This window comes from Tupaia chinensis, unplaced genomic scaffold (assembly GCF_000334495.1).
Source record: "Tupaia chinensis unplaced genomic scaffold, TupChi_1.0 Scaffold000041_1, whole genome shotgun sequence".
Taxonomy (NCBI): domain Eukaryota; kingdom Metazoa; phylum Chordata; class Mammalia; order Scandentia; family Tupaiidae; genus Tupaia; species Tupaia belangeri.
In genome coordinates, this window is record NW_006159496.1 from 178331 (window position 1) to 185861 (window position 7531).

Genomic DNA, 7531 nt, shown 5'->3' on the forward strand with positions numbered 1-7531 from the left:
GATGTAGAAGTAGGAAGGAAAAGAGACTGGACCCTTTTTGGATTAGATGTAGAAGTCATGGGACCAGCAAATGGCATAATGGTTAGGTCACTGGACTTCCATATAGCCAACTGCAGTTCAAGTCTGGGACCTGGAGGCTTAAAACTCATGCCAGAAGCATGTACATGCTTGCCAAGGTCCCTAGAGGTGAATGGAGAAGGGATTGTAGCGTGACCATCTTCCATGGGGGATGATTGCTCGCTTTCTGTCTCTTTCTCTCTCTCTCTGTCGCCCTATAGCAAAAACCTCTCTAAAAAAAGCATGAGCAGATTAGCCTAATCAAGCACATTAGCCTATTCATCTCCTCTCTTGCTTTTCCTCCTTTTGGGCAGGAAACACCTAAAGCCTCTCAGCAAGTTTTCAGTGCAATGCTACGTTCCTGTTTTCCGCATCCTGGACAGTGTGTCTCTAGGCTTAGCTACAGGACCGCATGTGGGCCATTTGCCTATTTCTCTGTTTTCTTTACCTCCTCATGCTTTGTCGCTACCTTTCTGCTTTCTATGTCTAGGTATTAAACAGTTTCAGTTTCTGCATATTAATGAGATTATGAAATATTTTTCTTTGTGTCTGACTTCATTCACTTAGCTTAATGTCTTCTAGGTTCATCCACATTGCAAATGACAGTTTTTCCTTTCTGTGGTTCCTCTTTGTATATATATAGCTCCTTATGATGTAAGATAAATGTAAGATGTGTGTGTGTGTGTGTGTGTGTATAAATGCAACAATTTGTCATGACTTTTCCAACAACTGCGTGTGTGTGTGTGTGTCTATATCTATCTATATATCTTCATCTATTCATTGATCGTTGGACTCAGGTTGTTTTCCTGTCTTGGCCTAGTGAATAGTGCTGTAGTGAGGTTTTATTTTTATTTTCTTTGGATATATGCCCAACAGAAAGATTGTCGGGTCCATGGGACCAGCAGTCGGTGTAATGGCTATGTCACTGGACTCCCATAGTCTGATTAACTTTTCACCCTCTCGATCTCTTTACAGCAACTTAACACCCAAATTGGGGGGCATATTTAAACCGTTGCACTGTGTGCTGGACAACAGGTATTTCTTTCCATAAACGTTTCATCCAAATGATCTAACGGTTTCTCAACGGGGCTCGATTGTCTAGGATCCTTGGGTTCTCCCACTCTAGTACCAGCCATGCTGAGTCCACAATCCAAAATCAGTGTGCAAATGCAGACCAAAACACCAAGAAGAGTCAGCAAAACAACAAACAGCAGAAATCAGACCCCAAGTGCTTCGGATATCATGATTATTAACTTCAGAAAAAGTAAAATATTTATAATGAAAGAGATTTTTTTTTCAAAAAAAGGAAATTTAATGCATGAATAAATAAAAAGGTTGATCAAAACAGATATATTTGAAAAGATAAAAATAAATGAGAAATATGATTATACATGAAAGCAAATCAATAGGTATTCTAAAAACAGATCAGACATAGCGTAGGAGAAAATTAGTAAATAGATTTGTACTATTTTTTTTTTTTTGGAGAGGTTTTTCCTATAAGACGCGTGCACTCACCAGAGACAGAGAGACAGAGAGACAGAGAGACAGAGAGACAGAAAGTGAGAAATCACCCCCAAGGGGGGATGGCCACGCCACAGTCCCTTCTCCTCCATTCTCCTCTCGGGATCTTGGGCACACATGCACACATGCCTGGCTTGAGTTTAAGCCACCGGCTCTGGGACTCGAACCACGGTCGACTACGTGGGAGTCCAGCAACATAACCATTATGCTAACTGCTGGTCCCAAAATTAATAAATAGATTTAGCTGTTTTAAATAGAAATAGCAAGAGAGGCAAGAATATGGAACATATAAAAAAAAAGAAACAAAAAGACACAGGACATAGACTGAGATGGTCTAATATACGTTTAGTCTGATTTTCAGAAAGAGACAATAGAATGGTGATGAGGGTCGATAAGGGAGCTTATTTAACAAGAGAATAACAGTTCTTACAGAACTGATGAAAGACTCAAACCCGCAGGGGCTTTATCTCCAGGGCTGCCAGCCGACGGGATGCCAGCGTGCCCTGGTTGGCGGCCCAGGCGCCTGGTGTCACCTCTGTGCTCACTGCGGCCTGGGTGTGGACTGTGCCACAGCCTCTCAGGAGCTGTGGGTGTTCGAGCCTCGTTAGTGCTGGGTTTGGGCCACAGGCAGCTCCCCAGCAGCAGGAGAGCAGAACCTCTGGACGGACCTTCCTGGAAGCTTTGTCCATTGGCAGCAGCTGGGCAGTGTGCCTCAGTGCCGTCTGGCTGTCGGCATAGCTGTCCTGGCACTTCACTGCAGTGTCAGGGACTCAGCTCGGATTTCTATGTAGGAAAACCACGGGATCCCACTCTTCCAGTGCTCTTGAGCTGAGCGGGCCTCGAGGCAAGATGTCCCTGCCCACAGGGATGTGCCACTGGGCATTCAGCTATGACGGTGCCCTCGAGGGTACCGTGCATGTGACTCCTCCTGCAGACATGGACAGCATCCCCTGGAGGCCAGTGATCGCAGAGCGCATGTCAGCACCTGGCCTAGGTGGGAGAAAGAGAGGTCAGCATGTCCTTCTCTGCCATGACACTGTCATCAGCCACTGAGAGTTTCACCACAAAGTCCCGGTGGTGAAAGCTAAAGCTACATATGTCATCATGAATTCTCTAGTCGCGAAACAGACACAGAAAAGCGTTCAGCTTTTTTTTTTTTTTTTGAGAGGTTTTTGCTATAGAGTGCATGCACTCACCAGAAAGACAGAGAGAGACAGAGAGACAGAAAGCAAGAAATCACCCCCCAGGGGGGATGGCCACGCCACAATCCCGTCTCCTCCATTCTCCTCTCAGGATCTTGGGCATGCACACACACGCGCCCGGCGTGAGTTTAAGCCACCAGGTCTGGGACTCAAACCGTGGTCGACTACATGGGAATCCAGTGACATAGCCATTACACTAACTGCTGGTCCCAGCATTCAGCATTTTGAACAACAGGCAGGGCTGAGAGATGCAGGCTTCACACCCACAAGGCCTTTACCACTGAGGAGACCAAAATACCTTCGAGTGGCAGAAGCACTCCACAGATTAAAGCTGCAGAGTGGAGAGAGAGCAGAGAAGCAGCTGCACCGGCCCAGCCCACCCCCAGCTGCACCCTGCACTGCTCCCCAAGCACAGGCCCAGAGGCTGTTCCCCTCTGCTTCTCCCACGGCCTTGCCTGGCCCAAACCCTAGCACCATGGATCCTGGAAGTGGGGAGAGGGCAGGATCTCATCAGGTCAGCGGAGCCTCTTGGACCACTATCACTCCGGAAATCGGATGCAGCGCACTATACCACCCAGCCCTCCCAGGGCCCAGAGCCCTCTCCAGTGGAACCGACCCGTGCCCAGGTCACCCGGACGGCTAAGGATCCAGCAACCTTCAAGCCCCCAAGTTGGATATTCCCAGTGACAGGACAGACGGGAAGAAACAACCGCCACGGACGCACAGTCTCCGGCCCCGGGACTTGAATGTGCTCACGCCCACCGGCTTCTAGAGCTCTTTCCATCCCAGGGCCCTATGGAGAGGGTGTCTTGCACCCCACCTCCCCTCACCTTGGCTCTGACACAGGAAAGGTATATATTTGTCAAAACTCTTAAACTGAGGCTAGAGCTGGAGACGTCATTGGTTGTGAAGCCGCGCAAGCCCGTCCCGTGGGAAGCCATCTTGTGCTGCTTTACGGTTAGACCGGATCGGCTCCGCAGTGCACGCGAAGGACGATGCTGTTTTCACATCGTTCGCCTTAGACGAGACCTCCGGTCATTGTTTACTGGGCAGGTAAGCTTGTGGTGTTTGCAAAACACGGGCTTCTTGATTGTCTTACCACCGCAGAGTGAGAGGACAGCAGGGTGGCACTCACCCTGCTCTGGACCCTGCCGCACTCTTGGCTGTGCTCCGGCCTTGCAGACAGGGGACCCCGAAACCTCCTGCAGATAAAGCCAGGCTTGGTGGGGACCCCGTCCAGGCCGAGCTAGTCTCTGACTTCGGTCGACCTAGTGCAGTGCTTTGTCCTGCAGCCCTTTGGTCCCGGGTACCCCAGCTGTGCCGTTGCAGGGCGTCTCCCTTCGCGTGTCAGAACAAACTGGTCTTGCGTGTCCTTTCCTGGACTCTAACATGAAATAAAGTAACTCCAACTTGGCGGGAAGCCTCCTAAGGAGAACATTCATTCTACTGATTCAGCATGGTTAATAGATGCTGGCCTTTTTCACAGTGAAGAAGATGGAAGCTAGTTTGCCTTGAGCCTAGTGTCACCTTCTGTGATTTTCTTATTCAGGTTATGGGAACGGTTTTGGGAGAGTGGAAGAATTCAAAATTTTTCCACATGGAAGCATTTTTTTTTTATTGCCAGAGGGCCTGCGTGCTTGCCAGAGGGAGAGACAGAGACAGGGAGAAATCTACCCTCCCCTACCCCCGTGGCACAGGAAGTAACCCTTGTCTTCCATTTTTCAATCTTGTCAGGATTAACATCCCATCTGTTTTTCAAGCCACCAGGGTTGGGATTTGCACGGCACGTGGTTATGTGGGACCCACCCTGTTAACCACTAGGCTACGGGGTTGGCCTGCAGAAGCGTCTTCAGCCAGCACATGCCGTACTGCGGAAGGCAGTAGGGAAGCTGCTTTCTCTCCTCCTGTGGACGCGCTCAGTCATCGTCGGGCACTGTCTCAGACACCTGCTGATTTCTGCTTGGGATCGTATCTTGTCTATATAAGGAGCTGACTTTTCCATAAAGCAACCCTGGAGTCTAAAATGACCAGAACAGTTAACTTATTTGCATCATCTCTTATGAGCTCTTATTTGGACAATAGAAATCCTTACTACTTTCTCGGAAAAAAAAAAAAAAAAGAAGAAAAAAGAAAGAGAGAAAGAAAGATGAAAACCCTCAGGTTGAGGGAGCACCGTAATCTCAAAGACAATAAAGGAGAGACCCACACACGAGCACGTGGGGGAGCTGCAGATCACGGAAGACATAAGCAAGGTCCCCAAAGCAGCCAGAGAGTGAGGGCGCTGCACCTCTGAGGACTGAGGAGGGTAGACTGATAGACCCCTCAAGATGAAGCCAGAAGACGAAGTCCTCACTTTCTGTCTCCTGGTCTCTCTGGAGAACACACACGCCCTATAGCAAAAGTCTCTCTCTCTCTCAAAATAGTAACAAGAGTAAGTAAGTAAATAAATAAATACATAAATAAACAAATGAAATATTCGGGGTTGGCCCCAACACCTAGGGGTCAAGGGAGCCGCATCCACCTTGGCAGACCCCTGTTCAAATCCTGGCTTGAGGGAGCACGTGTGTGAGTGCTCCAATCTCTACAGGACAGAGAAACAGGAAGGGGATTGTGGCGTGACCACATCCCATTGAGGGGCGCCCTCTCCCTTTCCCTCTCTCCCTGCGTCTGTGTCTCGGACTCTCCCTACAAAGTGCACACACACTCCGGCAATGAAAACCAACCATGAAGTGTCTGAAGCCTCCTTGTCCGGCATATTGGTGAGGTGAGCCTGGTGACATCGGTGGTGGAGAGCACCCAGCTACCTCAGAAAAGGCATACTCCCTGCCATGGTGCTGTCCTGCCTACTCTCACAGTCCATGAGAGGACCCTGGAGGGGAGCATCTCAGATTACGTACACACTGAAGCCCCCCATTTTCCAGATGGGAAAAAGCAGCCTCCGAAAGGTGAAGACACCTGCCCAGGTGGCCGAGTCACTCCACATGCCCTGCCTCTGGGAGGACAGAATGAGCTACAGGCTGGCGGTCACTGCTTGCCAACCTGCTATGCCCCTGGGCCTGCTCCCCAGCTGGCACGATAGAGGGTCAGAGTCTGGTCACTTGTCGACTGTGGGCAGGGATCCCTGATCTGGGCCCACTCCCAGGTCCTCCCCGCAGACTCTGTGACTGGCTCCCAGGCCCGGCTGTGCCCCTGTGTCTATGCCACCCCCAGTGTGGGTTGTCAGGCTGCCCAACCATGCAGTAAACCTGTGTCCCCAAGCCTGGGCTCAGGACTCTCCTTCAACCCCCTCACCCAGAGCCAAGGCCAAGCAGCCTGAAGCGTGGGTGGAGGATCCCTGCCTCTGAGGCCTCGTGGAAGTGTGTCCTTAGCCCTGCCACTGACCGCCTGCCTTCCTCCAGGCTGGCTCCTACGGAGCCCAGAGGTTTCCAAGCCTCTGCTCTGAGCCCACATAACAGAGTAGGCCCTCAGGCCAGTGGGTCCTGTCAGAGGCAGGATCCGGGGCAGCAAGGCGTGTCCTAGATGGCTCACGCCACTGTCGCACTGGGGACGCTCTCCCCGGGCCACGTGATCTTTGTCTAAGCACACACTCGTCCTTCAGAGGCGCTGTGGTGATCCTGGTCTGCAGAGCTAACCCCTGTCTCTGTCTGCAGCCACTGCATCTGCATTCATGGTGGGCCTTGTCTCTCCAAACCAGCGGACTGGCCACCTCCAGTCACCTCACCCTTTTCTCTTGGTAATCCTAAAGATTCTCCCCCAAAGACAGCCTATGACAAAAGCCATCAGTGTGCTCAAACCCAAAATCTGATCCCTGCCAGCAGGCTGGCAAGGGCTGTCCCCTCAGTGGGGCAAAGGCCATCAGGTCCCTGAGGAGGCTGCAGTGACCGTGTGCGCGTCCCATCATGCTCTGCATACCAGCGGCCTTGGCTACGTGGGTGTCCCTCCAGTGCAGAGGGCAGCTTCACCAGCACCAAGGCCAGAGCAGGGTCAGGAGCAGCCCTGGCCCAGGCAGGCAGCCGCTGTGGCCACTTGTCTTTCTACCAAGAGCTGAGACCCAGCACCCACCGCTCGGGTCCCCACCAGGGTCGGGGCAGGGTGGCATGGCCATTCGATCTGGAGGCCCCCCAAGGTCGGTGGGACCAGGACAGACAATTCTGTCTCAATCGGGACACCAGGTCCTACAAGGACCAAGAACGGGCTTTTTTATTCTTTTCTTTTTTTTGTCACTGTTAGTGTTTCCCCATGAGTGGCTTTGAGTGTCCTGCTATGAGAAAGCCAGCTTTTTTTCCTAAAGAATTCTTTTTACTTAACTTTATTTATTTACTTACTTATTTTAACTTGACCAGAGAGGGAGAGAGAGAGAGAGAATGAGGAAGCAAACCATCAGGTCTGGTACTCAAACCACAGTCAACCATGTGGGAGTCTACCACCCTCAACCACCACGCCACCGTGCCGGCCCTGAGAAAACCAGCTTTAAGCCCGAAGTTCCTGGGCCGGCCTCCCTGGCTGGCTGGTAATGTGAGACCCTTGCCCCACTACCTGAAGGCCACCCTGTCAGCATGACCCACGACCCACGGGCAGGACTGTCACTGTCCCCCTTCTACTGGTTCTCCCAGGCCTGACCCAGACACCACCTCTGACACTGGCCTTCAAGACCCCATCTCCTTCACCTGCCTTCCTAACCTGGGGTTTTCCTCTGCACTCTGCCTCTGGCTGCCCAGCCTGCAGACTCCATGACCGGCTTCCAGGTGGGC

General features: G+C 51.4%; 1 pseudogene; it reads left to right on the forward strand.

Annotated features, from left to right (window-relative positions):
- The first annotated feature begins 2415 nt into the window (after positions 1-2415).
- LOC102480758 (putative monooxygenase p33MONOX) lies at positions 2416-3552 on the forward strand (annotated as a pseudogene).
- The last annotated feature ends 3979 nt before the right edge of the window (positions 3553-7531 follow it).